At 40.2% G+C, this 15,410-nt stretch overlaps 1 long non-coding RNA gene across 1 annotated transcript in view; it reads right to left on the reverse strand.

Annotated features, from left to right (window-relative positions):
- Nucleotides 1-12,094: 12,094 nt before the first annotated feature.
- LOC309807110 overlaps nucleotides 12,095-15,410 on the reverse strand; it is a 92,415-nt gene continuing 89,099 nt past the window's right edge. Inside the window, exons 4-5 of the long non-coding RNA XR_014294510.1 lie at nucleotides 14,585-14,668; nucleotides 12,095-13,422 (exon numbers count right to left, since the gene is read on the reverse strand). This is a non-coding gene — a long non-coding RNA (uncharacterized lncRNA). The remainder of the gene's footprint in view (nucleotides 13,423-14,584; nucleotides 14,669-15,410) is intronic.

A 15,410-nucleotide genomic window follows, 5' to 3' on the forward strand; every position in this document is an offset into this window, starting at 1 on the left:
AATCCTTCTTTAGTCTTCCCTTTAGTAGGAAGACATGTCTCCAAGTAAACATTCAGTCCATGTAGAGAGAATGATTTTCTCCTTAGCACGTCCAAGGTATTTAATGTTCCCCAATACATGTATATATATATATATATATTTTTTTTTTTTTTCCTAATAAAAGCAGAGTGTAATGGCTGCTGCCTGTGCTGTGCACTTTGTCTTCTAGAAGAGGGGGGCATGGAGGGAGGTGGACAGTAGCATCACAAGCTTGCTCCTTGTCTCGTGTCCCTTCATTGCACCTTATAATACTGTCATTACACAGACCAAAATTACTCTAACAATGAGACGGGAAAAACCTATGAAACCCACACCCAAGGATCTGGTTCAACCAGTCTTTCTCCTCCTTCTATGCTACTTTGAACTTTATGCAACTGTAGTGGATAGGTTTACACGATAGGGCCGGACATTCCAATTCAGGCTCCAGGAAGTGTCAGAGCCAAGTGGATGGAAGTCTGGGGGGAATAGAGTATGGGCTCTGAGTTCAGAAACAGGAGAAATCTTGCCCCTGGATCTCTTGGTAGGGAATATACAACATCTGCTCTTAAGAGTTCCTTCTCTCTCTGATGAAGGTTGGGATTGAGGTATGCCCTATGAACCCCTTTTAGCTTAGCCATAATAAAATGTACAGCATCACCCTCCCCCCCCCTCTGTTTTTCCTACACTTTAGAGCAGCAGCAAGGATGGCATTTCCAGCTCTGTGTGTGTAGGTGGGGGGAGTATCAGGGAGGCTGCTGAGGGCTGTGTTGAGTCCAGTCCCATATAAATGAATGGCTGCGTTCATGGGTCACCTACCTTCCACTCTATGTTAACCCCAGAGAAGGAGTTTTGGATGAATGGAATAGGGGTGTGACTGTGGGTAGTAACTATCTGATGGTCAAACACTGTGAATTTAGGGTGGGATGTAGGTGTAGAAAAATCATTGGATCCAAGGAAGGAGGCAAAGTGGTACCAGATTCCCATAAATTGCAGTTCTGAAAGTACAGCCCCCTGACATACAACCACCATCTAAAGGCCTAAAGGGGAGGAAAAGTTAAGGGTCCAGTAGCTCACCATGGCCCCACGCCAGGGTCTCTACTCTATTCCAACTCTAAGATCACAGACCTAGAGAAACCACCTTTAGGTCAAAACAGAAGGTCAAACTTATAGAAGTAAAGCAAATCAGGGAAGGTGAATCTCTTAATACTATATTTAATAAGCTTACACATCATCACCTCTTGACTTTTAGAAAGGATAACTTAACAATAGGTGTAAAAGCCAGGACTAGGGAACTTGGGATGTGACTCCTAGTCTGGTGACCTTCACATAAACACATGGCCCAAGGACTGCTCCAGGGGAGAGGTGGGGACTGGCTTGTGATTGTGTAGTAAGCCTTGCCTGTCTCCCAGTCCTTGATCACCCCAGAGCCTGGCAGGTGAAGAAGCAATCAGACAGGATTCGTGGTGGTGTGGAGGTGACCTGTGCAAAGTGGATGGGGCAGGGTGCAATCCAGGAGTGTTCCACTGATCTGCTTCTGGCACAGCTTTTCTTGTCTCCTGACCCCTGTCCATATGGAAAAGCAGGGAGATGAGGAAGAATTTCTCTAGAGTGATTTGGTATTTTCTGCCATGTGCAGGGCGCATGGTGGACACAGCTCCAGGTGGTGTCTTTCTCATTGTGGAGATTTCGGTTCCAGCTGATGCCCCTGATCCAGATGACAACAGAAATGGACCCCATCCCCCATACCTGTCAGGTCCCTCAACACGTGGAAATGCTGTGACCTGGGGTGGAGGGGGCAGAGTGAGCACAGGACTGCTCACACCCCTGGTTTCTCCCTGGAGCCAGGCCCTACCTCTGGGCCCCGATTCCCAAGGCAGCCTCCAGAATGGGCAGAGCAGTGAGAGTGAAGCCAGGACTTGTGGGAGGGGTCGGTACCCAGAGGAGAGAGTTGACAGGGCTGGGACCTGAGCCTGGCTGCTGCTGGGTCCTCTCAGGGGCACCCAGAAGTGAGTTCTGGGAATATGGGGAAGCTGGACTTGGACCCCCCTGGCTCCTGCTGGGAGAGTGCCACAGACAGGTGATGCTGATGGAACAGCAAGAAAACAGAAAGAAGCAAGTCCCTTTGCCCTTCTCTTGCTGCTCCGTCTTCCATAAGGTACAGTAAGACAAGAAATTGAGAGACCAAAAGAAAAAAAGAAATGGAGAGACCCAGAGACAATACACAAAGACTTCACGGACACACCTCTCGAGAGACTTCTCACGCAAACACCTTTCTCAGAGATCACATACTGAGACCTCACACAGGGACCTCATGTTGCTTCACAGACCCTCAGACAGAAACCTAGCACAGATTCAACAGATTTCCCAGAGATACCTTCCAAAGGGACCTCATACAGAGACTTCACACAGAGATCTCACCCAGAGACAACACACAGAGACCTCACATCTATTCTTCAGTATCCATTGACAAGTCTTTCTTAGTGAATATGAAACCACTTAGCAAACTGGCAGCATGATAAATATATTATCAGTTGTGCCCCTCTGAGATCCACCAGACACTCACTGTCAGCATTACTCTAAATGGGGAAATGTTGGAGAAGTTTTGTTCTTTTGGAATGTCACTGCCTCTGAACAAAAGAATTATACATTCCAAATGTAGATTTTCAAATTTCATTCTTAGGTGTTCATTAGCTTGAAGATCACATATTACATTATTTTATTTTTATTTATTTTAGAGGAATGAAGAAAATAATGTTTATTTCTTAGAAATGCATGTAGTACTCTATTTTTTTATTTTAAAAGATTTTTATTGGAGTATAGTTGAGTTACAAATTTGTGTTAGTTTCAGGTGTACAGCAAAGGGAGCCAGTTATACATATACATATGTCCACTTTTTTTAAAGATTCTTTTCCCACAGAGGCCATTACAGAGTATTGAGTAGAGTTCCCCGTGCTATACAGTAGGTTATTATTACCTATTTTGTATATAGTAGTGTGTATATGTCAATCCCAATCTCCCAATTTATCCTTCCCCCCTTATCATCTCCTGGTAACCATAAGTTTTCATTTGTACTCTTTTTTTAGGAGAATCACAAATTGTAAGCACAGCTAAAACACTGTCAGTCTCCAGTGAGAGAAAATATTTGTCCAGTTTAGTTATCATCCAGTCAAATGGTATCTGGCACATTTTTTACTTTATTGAGGACAGAACTTAAACTTGAGATGGCTTACTTGTTTCCTTTGGAAACATAAGAAAAACCTGCAACAAGGAATGAAATAAATGAAATGAAATAAATAAATAAATAAATAAATGAAATAAATAAATAAATGAAATAAACCAAGAAAGAAGCATCCGGACTCACATTCACTTCCCAGAGGGCTGTGTAACTAGCACGTTATTTTGCACATAATAGCTTGCATCAGGTTTGTGGGGTTTGCTTTAGTTTTTAACAGGCCAATAATCATGTGAGGATTTTTCACAAGTCAAATTTCTGGTTTTAAATTTTACATTCTGGCAAAATTATGCTTCTGAATATTATTTTATTTCTTAAAATGTGGTAATGCCCTAAAATGATATTACACAATCATAACGTTCAGCTAACATACTTAAAAAGATGGGCTATTGAACTGGTAAATAATAAGAGATAGAAGACGCGGAGATCACCTTCCTCCCCACGGATACACCAGAAATACAGCTACACGTGGAACAACTCCTACAGAACACCTACTGAACGCTGGCAGAAGACCCCAGACCTCCCAAAAGGCAAGAAACTCCCCACATACCTGGGTAGGGCAAAGCGGAGAGATCCCCACACAGAGGATCAGTGCCGAGCGGCACTCAGCAGCCCGAGAGGCTTGTCTGCTCGCCCGCCGGGGCGCGCAGCGCTGGAAGCTGAGGCTCGGGCTTCGGTCAGAGCGCAGGGAGAGGACTGGGGCTGGCGGCGAGAACTCAGCCTGAAGGGGGCTAATGTGCCACAGCTAGCCGGGAGGGAGTCCGGGAAAACTCTGGAGCTGCCGAAGAGGCAAGAGACTTTTTCTTCCCTCTTGGTTTCCTGGTGCGCGAGGAGAGGGGATTAAGAGCGCTGCTTAAAAGGGCTCCGCAGACGGGCGCGAGTCGCGACTGAAAGCGCGGAGCCCAGAGACGGGCGTGGGACGCTGGGGCTGCTGCTGCCGCCGCCAAGAAGCCTGTGTGCGACCGCAGGTCACTGCCCACACCGCCCTCCCGGGAGCCTGTGCAGCCCGCCACTGCCGGGGTCCCGGGATCCAGGGGCGGCTTCCCTGGGAGAACGCACGGCGCGCCTCGGGCTGGTGCAACGTCACGCCGACCTCTGCCGCTGCAGGCTCGCCCCGCACTCCGTGCCCCTCCCTCCCGCCCGGCCTGAGTGAGCCAGAGTCCCCGAAGAGGCTGCTCCTTTAACCCTGTCCTGCCTGAGCGAAGAACAGACGCCCTCCGGCGACCTACACGCAGAGGCGGGGCCAAATCCAAAGCTGAGACCCAGGAGCTGTGAGAACAAAGAAGAGAAAGGGAAACCTCTCCCAGCAGCCTCAGAAGCAGCGGATTAAAGCTCCACAATCAACTTGATGTACCCTGCATCTGTGGAATACATGAATAGACAACACATCATCCCAAATTGAGGAGCCAGGAGTCAGTGCTGTGCCTCTGAGGTGGGAGAGCCAACTTCAGGACACTGGTCCACAAGAGACCTCCCAGCTCCACATAATATCAAACGGCAAAAATCTTCCAGAGATCTCCATCTCAACACCAGCACCCAGCTTCACTCAACGACCAGCAGGCTACAGTGCTGGACACCCTAAGCCAAACAACTAGCAAGACAGGAACACAACGCCACCCATTAGCAGAGAGGTGGCCTAAACTCATAAAAAGTCCGCAGACACCCCAAAACACACCACCAGACGTGGACCTGCCCACCAGAAAGACAAGATCCAGCCTCATCCACCAGAACACAGGCACTAGTCCCCTCCACCAGGAAGCCTACACAACCCACTAAACCAACCTTAGCCACTGGGGTCAGACACCAATAACAACGGGAACTTTGAACCTGCAGCCTGCAAAAAGGAGACCCCAAACACAGTAACATAAGCAAAATGAGAAGACAGAAAAACACACAGCAGGAGAAGGAGCAAGATAAAAACCCACCAGATCTAACAAATGAAGAGGTAATAGGCAGTCTACCTGAAAAAGAATTCAGAATAATGATGGTAAAGATGATCCAAGATTCTATTTCCCAGATCCAAAATCTTGGAAATAGAATAGACAAAATGCAAGAAACAGTTAACAAGGACCTAGAAGAACTAAAGATGAATCAAGCATCGATTAAAAACACAATACATGAAATAAAAAATACTCTAGATGGGATCAATAGCAGAATAACTGAGGCAGAAGAACGGATAAGTGAGGTGGAAGATAAAATAGTGGAAATAACTGCTGCAGAGCAAAATAAAGAAAAAAGAATGAAACGAACAGAGGACAGTCTCAGAGACCTCTGGGACAACATTAAACGCACCAACATTCGAATTATAGGGGTTCCAGAAGAAGAAGAGAAAAAGAAAGGGACTGAGAAAATATTTGAAGAGATTATAGTTGAAAACTTCCCTAATATGGGAAAGGAAATAGTTAATCAAGTCCAGGAGGCACAGAGAGTCCCATACAGAATAAATCCAAGGAGAAATACGCCAAGACACATATCAATCAAACTGTCAAAAATTAAACACAAAGAAATCATATTAAAAGCAGCAAGGCAAAAACAACAAATAACACACAAGGGAATCCCCATCAGGCTAACAGCTGATCTCTCAGCAGAAACTCTACAAGCCAGAAGGGAGTGGCAGGACATAATTAAAGTGATGAAGGAGAAAAACCTGCAACCAAGATTACTCTACCCAGCAAGGATCTCATTCAGATTTGATGGAGAAATTAAAACGTTTACAGACAAGCAAAAGCTGAGAGAATTCAGCACCACCAAACCAGCTTTACAACAAATGCTAAAGGAACTTCTCTAGGCAAGAAACACAACAGAAGTAAAAAACCTACAATAATGAACCCAAAACAATTAAGAAAATGGGAACAGGAACATACATATCAATAATTACCTTAAATGTAAATGGACTAAATGCTCCCACCAAAAGACACAGATTGGCTGAATGGATACAAAAACAAGACCCATCTATATGCTGTCTACAAGAGACCCACTTCAGACCTAGAGACACATACAGACTGAAAGTAAGGGGATGGAAAAAGATATTCCATGCAAATGGAAACCAAAAGAAAGCTGGAGTAGCAATTCTCATATCAGACAAAATAGACTTTAAAATAAAGACTACTAGAAGAGACAAAGAAGGACACTACCTAATGATCAAGGGATCGATCCAAGAAGAAGATATAACAATTGTAAATATTTATGCACCCAACATAGGAGCACCTCAATACATAAGGCAAATACTAACAGCCATAAAAGGAGAAATTGACAGTAACACACTCATAGTAGGGGACTTTAACACCCCACTTTCACCAATGGACAGATCATCCAAAATGAAAATAAATAAGGAAACACAAGCTTTAAATGATACATTAAACAAGATGGACTTAAGTGATATTTATAGGACATTCCATCCAAAAACAACAGAATACACATTTTTCTCAAGTGCTCATGGAACATTCTCCAGGATAGATCATATCTTGGGTCACAAATCAAGCCTTGGTAAATTTAAGAAAATTGAAATTGTATCAAGTATCTTTTCCGACCACAATGCTATGAGACTAGATATCAATTACAGGAAAAGAGCTGTAAAAAATACAAACACATGGAGGCTAAACAATACACTACTTAATAACGAAGTGATCACTGAAGAAATCAAAGAGGAAATTAAAAAATACCTAGAAACAAATGAAAATGGAGACACGACGACCCAAAACCTATGGGACGCAGCAAAAGCAGTTCTAAGGGGGAAGTTTATAGCAATACAATCCCACCTTAAGAAACAGGAAACATCTCGAATAAACAACCTAACCTTGCACCTAAAGCAATTAGAGAAAGAAGAACAAAAACATCCCAAAGTTAGCAGAAGGAAAGAAATCATAAAAATCAGATCAGAAATAAATGAAAAAGAAATGAAGGAAACGATAGCAAAGATCAATAAAACTAAAAGCTGGTTCTTTGAGAAGATAAACAAAATTGATAAACCATTAGCCAGACTCATCAAGAAAAAAAGGGAGAAGACTCAAATCAATAGAATTAGAAATGAAAAAGGAGAAGTAACAACTGACACTGCAGAAATACAAAAGATCATGAGAGATTACTATAAGCAACTCTATGCCAATAAAATGGACAACCTGGAAGAAATGGACAAATTCTTAGAAATGCACAACCTGCCAAGACTGACTCAGGAAGAAATAGAAAATATGAACAGACCAATCACAAGCACTGAAATTGAAACTGTGATAAAAAATCTTCCAACAAACAAAAGCCCAGGACCAGATGGCTTCACAGGCGAATTCTATCAAGCATTTAGAGAAGAGCTAACACCTATCCTTCTGAAACTCTTCCAAAATATAGCAGAGGGAGGAACACTCCCAAACTCATTCTACGAGGCCACCATCACCTTGATACCAAAACCAGACAAGGATGTCACAAAGAAAGAAAACTACAGGCCAATATCACTGATGAACATAGATGCAAAAATCCTCAACAAAATACTAGCAAACAGAATCCAACAGCACATTAAAAGGATCATACACCATGATCAAGTGGGGTTTATTCCAGGAATGCAAGGATTCTTCAATATACGCAAATCAATCAACGTGATACACCATATTAACAAATTGAAGGAGAAAAACCATATGATCATCTCAATAGATGCAGAGAAAGCTTTCGACAAAATTCAACACCCATTTATGATAAAAACCCTGCAGAAAGTAGGCATAGAGGGAACTTTCCTCAACATAATAAAGGCCATATATGACAAACCCACGGCCAGCATCGTCCTCAATGGTGAAAAACTGAAACCATTTCCACTAAGATCAGGAACAAGACAAGGTTGCCCACTCTCACCACTCTTATTCAACCTAGTTTTGGAAGTTTTAGCCACAGCAATCAGAGAAGAAAAGGAAATAAAAGGAATCCAAATCGGAAAAGAAGAAGTAAAGCTGTCACTGTTTGCAGATGACATGATACTATACATAGAGAATCCTAAAGATGCTACCAGAAAACTACTAGAGCTAATCAATGATTTTGGTAAAGTTGCAGGATACAAAATTAATGCACAGAAATCTCTGGCATTCCTATATACTAATGATGAAAAATCTGAAAGTGAAATCAAGGAAACACTCCCATTTACCATTGCAACAAAAAGAATAAAATATCTAGGAATAAACCTACCTAAGGAGACAAAAGACCTGTATGCAGAAAATTATAAGACACTGATGAAAGAAATTAAAGATGATACAAATAGATGGAGAGATGTACCATGTTCTTGGATTGGAAGAATCAACATTGTGAAAATGACTCTACTACCCAAAGCCATCTACAGATTCAATGCAATCCCTATCAAACTACCACTGGCATTTTTCACAGAACTAGAACAAAAAATTTCACAATTTGTATGGAAACACAAAAGACCCCGAATAGCCAAAGCAATCTTGAGAACGAAAAATGGAGCTGGAGGAATCAGGCTCCCTGACTTCAGACTATACTACAAAGCTACAGTAATCAGGACAGTATGGTACTGGCACAAAAACAGAAAGATAGATCAATGGAACAGGATAGAAAGCCCAGAGATAAACCCACGGACATATGGTCACCTTATCTTTGATAAAGGAGGCAGGAATGTACAGTGGAGAAAGGACAGTCTCTTCAATAAGTGGTGTTGGGAAAACTGGACAGGTACATGTAAAAGTATGAGATTAGATCACTCCCTAACACCATACACAAAAATAAGCTCAAAATGGATTAAAGACCTAAATGTAAGGCCAGACACTATCAAACTCTTAGAGGAAAACATAGGCAGAACACTCTATGACATAAATCACAGCAAGATCCTTTTGGACCCACCTCCTAGAGAAATGGAAATAAAGACAAAAATAAACACATGGGACCTAATGAAACTTAAAAGCTTTTGCACAGCAAAGGAAACCATAAACAAGACCAAAAGACAACCCTCAGAATGGGAGAAAATATTTGCAAATGAAGCAACTGACAAAGGATTAATCTCCAAAATTTATAAGCAGCTCATGCAGCTCAATAACAAAAAAACAAACAACCCAATCCAAAAATGGGCAGAAGACCTAAATAGACATTTCTCCACAGAAGATATACAGACTGCCAACAAACACATGAAAGGATGCTCAACATCTTTACTCATTAGAGAAATGCAAATCAAAACTACAATGAGATATCATCTCACACCAGTCAGAATGGCCATCATCAAAAAATCTAGAAACAATAAATGCTGGAGAGGGTGTGGAAAAAAGGGAACACTCTTGCACTGCTGGTGGGAATGTGAATTGGTACAGCCGCTATGGAGAACGGTATGGAGGTTCCTTAAAAAACTACAAATAGAACTACCATATGACCCAGCAATCCCACTACTGGGCATATACCCTGAGAAAACCATAATTCAAAAAGAGACATGTACCAAAATGTTCATAGCAGCCCTATTTACAATAGCCCGGAGATGGAAACAACCTAAGTGTCCATCATCGGATGAATGGATAAAGAAGATGTGGCACATATATACAATGGAATATTACTCAGCCATAAAAAGAAATGAAATTGAGCTATTTGTAATGAGGTGGATAGACCTAGAGTCTGTCATACAGAGTGAAGTAAGTCAGAAAGAGAAAGACAAATACTGTATGCTAACACATATATATGGAATTTAAGAAAAAAAAATGTCATGAAGAACCTAGGGGTAAAACAGGAATAAAGACACAGACCTACTAGAGAATGGACTTGAGGATATGGGGAGGGGGAAGGGTAAGCTGTGACAAAGTGAAAGAGCGGCATGGACATATATACACTACCAAACGTAAGGTAGATAGCTAGTGGGAAGCAGCCGCATAGCACAGGGAGATCAGCTCGGTGCTTTGTGACCGTCTGGAGGGGTGGGATAGGGAGGGTGGGAGGGAGACGCAAAAGGGAGGGGATATGGAAACATATGTATATGTATAACTGATTAAATTTGTTATAAGGCAAAAAAAAAAAAAAAAAAAAAAAAAAATAGACCAACAAGATCCTACTGTATAGCACAGGGAACTATATTCAATATCTTGTAATAAGTCATAATGAGAAAGAATATGAAAAATAATATCTATATACATACACACACAAACTGAACCACTTTGCTATACACCAGAAACTAATACAACATTGTAAATCAACTATACTTCAATAAAAGTAAAAAAATAAAAAGAAAAAAAGAAAAAAAGAAAAAAAAAAAAAAAAAAAAAAAAAGATGGGCTATTAAGGATTCATTCTTCAATAATTCTATGAAATGCACATTTTCTAAGACATGCAGTTAGGATCCATTTTATATTCATTATAGGGTTAACACATTGCTTTAAAAAGTTTTGAAAGATTATAAAATATATGACTTAGCCTATGCTTGACATTATACATGTTACCTCATAAAATTACTGAGGGAAGGATATCTTAATATCTGAATTGAAGGTAGTGTACATTTAATCTACATTTGGCTTATAACAATGAATAATGAAAGGCTTTCATTTATTATATATCTCACACTTTCCAAAGGGTACACTTCTAAAAGACTACTGATTTCTCATTGCTAATAAGCAACCTATTGTCCTTGCCTTGGTAAAATCTATTTTAATGACAGCTGGTTCTCTCCCAGATTATCCATTGGTATTACAGCGCCACGGTCTTTTAAGAGGAGCAGGGCTGACACGAGGACTCTTTGGGCTTATTTCTACAAGAAATTTAGTTTTTCTATTCTCCTAATTAAAAAATGTATAATTATTAATTTTTCACTTTCTTATGTCGTTGAATCAGAAAACAATGGACTATGGTCATGTATGTCATCTAATACTCTATCAGATCACTTTTTTTAAAATAGTGCAGCTTACTCAGGTAAGTTTACTGATCAGAACAAAATGGAATCAATTAGGAAAAAGTTCATACAGGAAAATATCCTTTTCAAAGTTGACTATTTTAACACAGTTAAATAAGCGATTATTTTTTAATCCTTTGAGTTAAAATTGTTCAGGGTGGCCAAGAAAGTCTGGAAACATGAAAAATGTCCATAAAAGCACTTTATTACTATAATACATTGAATGTGTTGCTCCTCATTATTAATTCACAGTTCATTAAGCTGGGCAAAATTACAACGAACAATGTGCATTAAAGCAAAATTCCCATCAATCATTTTCCATCTGTCATACATTCTGTCAGATGATTTGTGTGTCTAATTTTCATGGAAAAACTTGTACCTTTACTCCAGAATAAGAAATCAAGGGGGATCAATCTATTAAAAAGATATTAATATTCCCAGACTCTGTGGCCTTCAGTATTTTTTTTTAAGAAGATTCACCTAGTGCAAATCTTATAAATATTTTTACCATTTAATATGCCCAGACAAAATGGATACAAAAATTAGATAAAAGAGAAAACAACAAAAACAGATCCCCTTTGTTTTCAAAACATTTGATGTTTACATCAAAATATTTTGTTGAAAATGAAGTGATTTTTAATCTATAGTTAAAAGACACTATAATGATATTTAGAACATATTACAGATCCGGATTTTTACAAATAGATTTTTATTTAAAACAGGTCTCACACTGATATCAATAAACCAGGCACTCTAGAACAAAATGTGGAGAGATGGCAATTATGAGATGACTTCTTAATACTCCAAGGGAAAAAGATTTTTTCCAAAGTAGTCCATCTACAATATTAACCCTTAAGATCTACTCCCCTTGATAGGTTTCAATATTATTTTCTCTTTTATACACATTTACTTTATAATTAACTCCTACAGGAGGACATTTCTGGAAATGTTCCCAGATATCTACAGCCACACTTTCGGTCATGATCACATCATGGAAAAAGTAGGGAACATCCAGATCCTGATGATCCAGGGGTTTCATAATTACCCCTTTGAGTTCAGTCAGAATCATAATCATTCCCAGAACAGGGTCGGTCTTTACATTTGTGCCCCGAGACATGCAGATTGTAACACTACCCACCCAAAGGCAAGTTGTCTTCCTTACTCAGGTTTGCAGGGGCACCACTCACTGTGGTAGCTAGAAGAGTCCGTTGCCCCCAGCCCGGACCTGCATTCTGTACTCTCCACACACACATCGTACCGCAGATATACCAGTGGTGCTGATGAAACTTCCAGAAAGCTATAAAATAATGCATGCCAGGCACGGTAGATGAGGATTCAGAAAATGCTAACATCTTCTCTAGGAAATAAAGGTGACATACCTATGTGGCTTTAAGCATTTTTGTGCATTAGCTGGCCCCCTGGATCTGGGAAAAAGCATCTGATTTTAAAGTTTCTCAGCCTCATTCTCTGCAGTGAAATCTGAAGCTCTTCCTTCCTTCTCTGAGTCCAGAAGCTGGAACTGATACAGTCTGCTCTCTGTGATTTGTCTCTACCATTTGTTTCCAGTGACCACTTCAACTCAGATATCTCTCAATTCAGGGGTCACTCCTAAACTTCAGAACGAAGGTCACTGCCCTTTTCATTCCCACCACAATTTTATGCTAGTAACCCTTTACCGTGTCAATAAACTTATTTTGTAGAATGTGCCCCCTGGACTCCACCTGCTAAATCTGTTTTTTGGGCAAATCATTTGTTACTTAGCTAAACAAATTTTATAAAATCATATTTCATAAAATTGTATTTTATAAAATGTTACTTTCTTATTTTATAAAATTGGTAAATCCAGGGATTTAGGCTTAATTATTATTTTTAAAAATGTTGGTACTCATTTTGCCAATTTTTCTCTTTTTACATATATCAGAAAATATGTTAAGAACTCAACTGTGAAGATACCACTGTTTTTATTTTTTCTCACTTTTTGTACACAGGAAACAAGAAAGTTTGTTCCTTGGAAAACATCAGTCCTAAGAACGTACTAAGTTAAAGCTTAGCATGTTAGATCTCCGAGTAGCCTTGTCTTTTTTTTTTTTTTTCTTTTCGGTACGCAGGCCTCTCACTGTTGTGGCCTCTCCCGTTGCAGAGCACAGGCTCCGGACACGCAGGCTCAGCGGTCATGGCTCATGGCTCCAGCCGCTCCGCGGCATGTGGGATCTTCCCGGACCAGGGCACGAACCCGTGTCCCCTGCATCGGCAGGCGGACTCTCAACCACTGCGTCACCAGGGACGCCCAACCTTGTCTTTTTTTTAATGATGCTTTTTTCTGAATTGGTTAAAAAAAAAAGAAAAAAGCCTTAAGGCTTAGGAACAGAAGCAAATTGAGAATTAAAATCCAAATCATTCAAATGAAGTTTGTCAGAACAGTTTGTGTGTGGAGAGGACAGCTTCTAGGCACTTCAGAGAAACCAGCAGGACAGAATTGAGAATAGCCAGCACCTTACAGGGCTTCTCACAGAAATGCTTTAATGCAAAGAGGTGACTGGATTTCACAGGGAGACCAGGGAGAGGATGCAGAGATAATTAAATCACATTCAAGCACCTGTTTACCTGGGAGGTAAGTTCCTTCATATTGTGGTCAGATGCTGTTTAGGGGGACACTGGCGCAGGGGAGGTGTTGGGAGGATGAACTCTTTTCTGAGTGATTTTGCAAGTGTGAAAATTCATCCAACAGAGATGCTAGAAAAATTTGCTCCTAGTAGCGAGCGTCCAACATGATATTTTGGGACAAAAATGTGTATTTGGAAGAATTTTTCACAAAAGAGCAGTGATGGGAGGAAAAGATTCATATGGGCCTGGCTAGTAATATTCTTCCTTCACAATTTTCTTGTGGGTTCCTGAGGCCTGTTGTGACTGCTTGGAGACCTGGTCCCCAAGCAATGGCCCTCTTTGTCATACTCAGGGTAACCCAGGAAGTTGCTTGTCTGAAGCAGAAAAGGTTCTCCCTTCCACTCATGTCCTCTTGCTGATCAGATGAACACATGGCATCATCTACAGCTGAGAGGTGTTTGTTAACTACCTTTGTTTCATAGGACACAACTCATATATACTCTACAGTAATGTTTATCACTGTCTTTTATAATCTCAAGGTAAGAAGTAATCAGTGTTAAAATCATTCTACTGGAATAACAAAGCACATGATTTTTTTTCCCCTAATAGTGATTGTATTTGTTTGCTAGGGCTGCCATAACAAAAGACCACACTGGCTACTAGGTGGCTTAAACAACAAAATATATTTTCTCATAGTTCTAGAGGCTAGAAGTCCAAGATCAAAGTATCAAGTTTAGTTTCTTTGAGGTCTCTCTCCTTTGATGGCTGCCTTCTCGCTGTGTCCTCACATGGTTGCCCCTCAGTCTGTGTTCTAATATTCCCCCCTTATAAAGATACAAGTCATATTGGATTAGAGTCCATCCATATGATCATTTTACCTTAATTTTCTCTTCCAAAGCAGTATTTCCAAGTAGAAGTTAAGCTTACTGTACAAGCAATCAGGTATTTAATAAGAGGCATTGCTATGGAGACAAAAAAACAAAGGTTAATAATTGAGGCAAATTTCATATCAGTTTTTGAGTTCTGAGGGTAGACAGTTGAGAAGATCTCCAAATGTCAGGGTTAAAGCATCTTTTGTAGTTTGAATGTCCATCAGATGTTCAGGTAAACTTTCTGAGTGGTCCATATAGCAACAGGAACGAAGAAGACTGTCTAAACATGAGCTGCTGTGGAGATTTCTCTGAAGTTTATATTAAGATATCTACCTTCAGTATGCAGGACTTCAGAAAAAAAGGCAGTTTTAGTTTCAATTATTCCAAGTCAAAAGGGTGGGAGAAAATTTGGAAACATTAGTTTGGAGAGTTGTAGTCAGGTAGTGGAGGAAACTAGAAAAATTCAGGATACAGCCCAGTTTTCAGGTAATTAACAAAACTTCAAGGAAAATTAATAGCACTAGAATCTAATATCCACAATATGTATTTTGGTTTCTATCGAAAGATAATTTTTCTCTCTAAAATCACCCTCATTTCTATCAAAGATAGCCAAATTAAGACAAATTTGTTTGCAAAATAAGTCTAGATTCAATAAACTTGGTCTTATTTATATAAGTATAGCAAGGATTGTGACTGACCATATAGGCTTATTTTTTATTTTTATTTTTTGCTTTTATTAAGAGAATTTATTGCCTCTCTCTCCTCCCAATAGCTCAAACATGAAGAAGCAACATCAGAGGAAGACAGATAAATGACTCTTTGAGTTTGTCCT

The sequence above is a fragment of the Mesoplodon mirus genome (assembly GCF_964341445.2).
Source record: "Mesoplodon mirus genome assembly, chromosome: 7".
NCBI lineage: Eukaryota > Metazoa > Chordata > Mammalia > Artiodactyla > Ziphiidae > Mesoplodon > Mesoplodon mirus.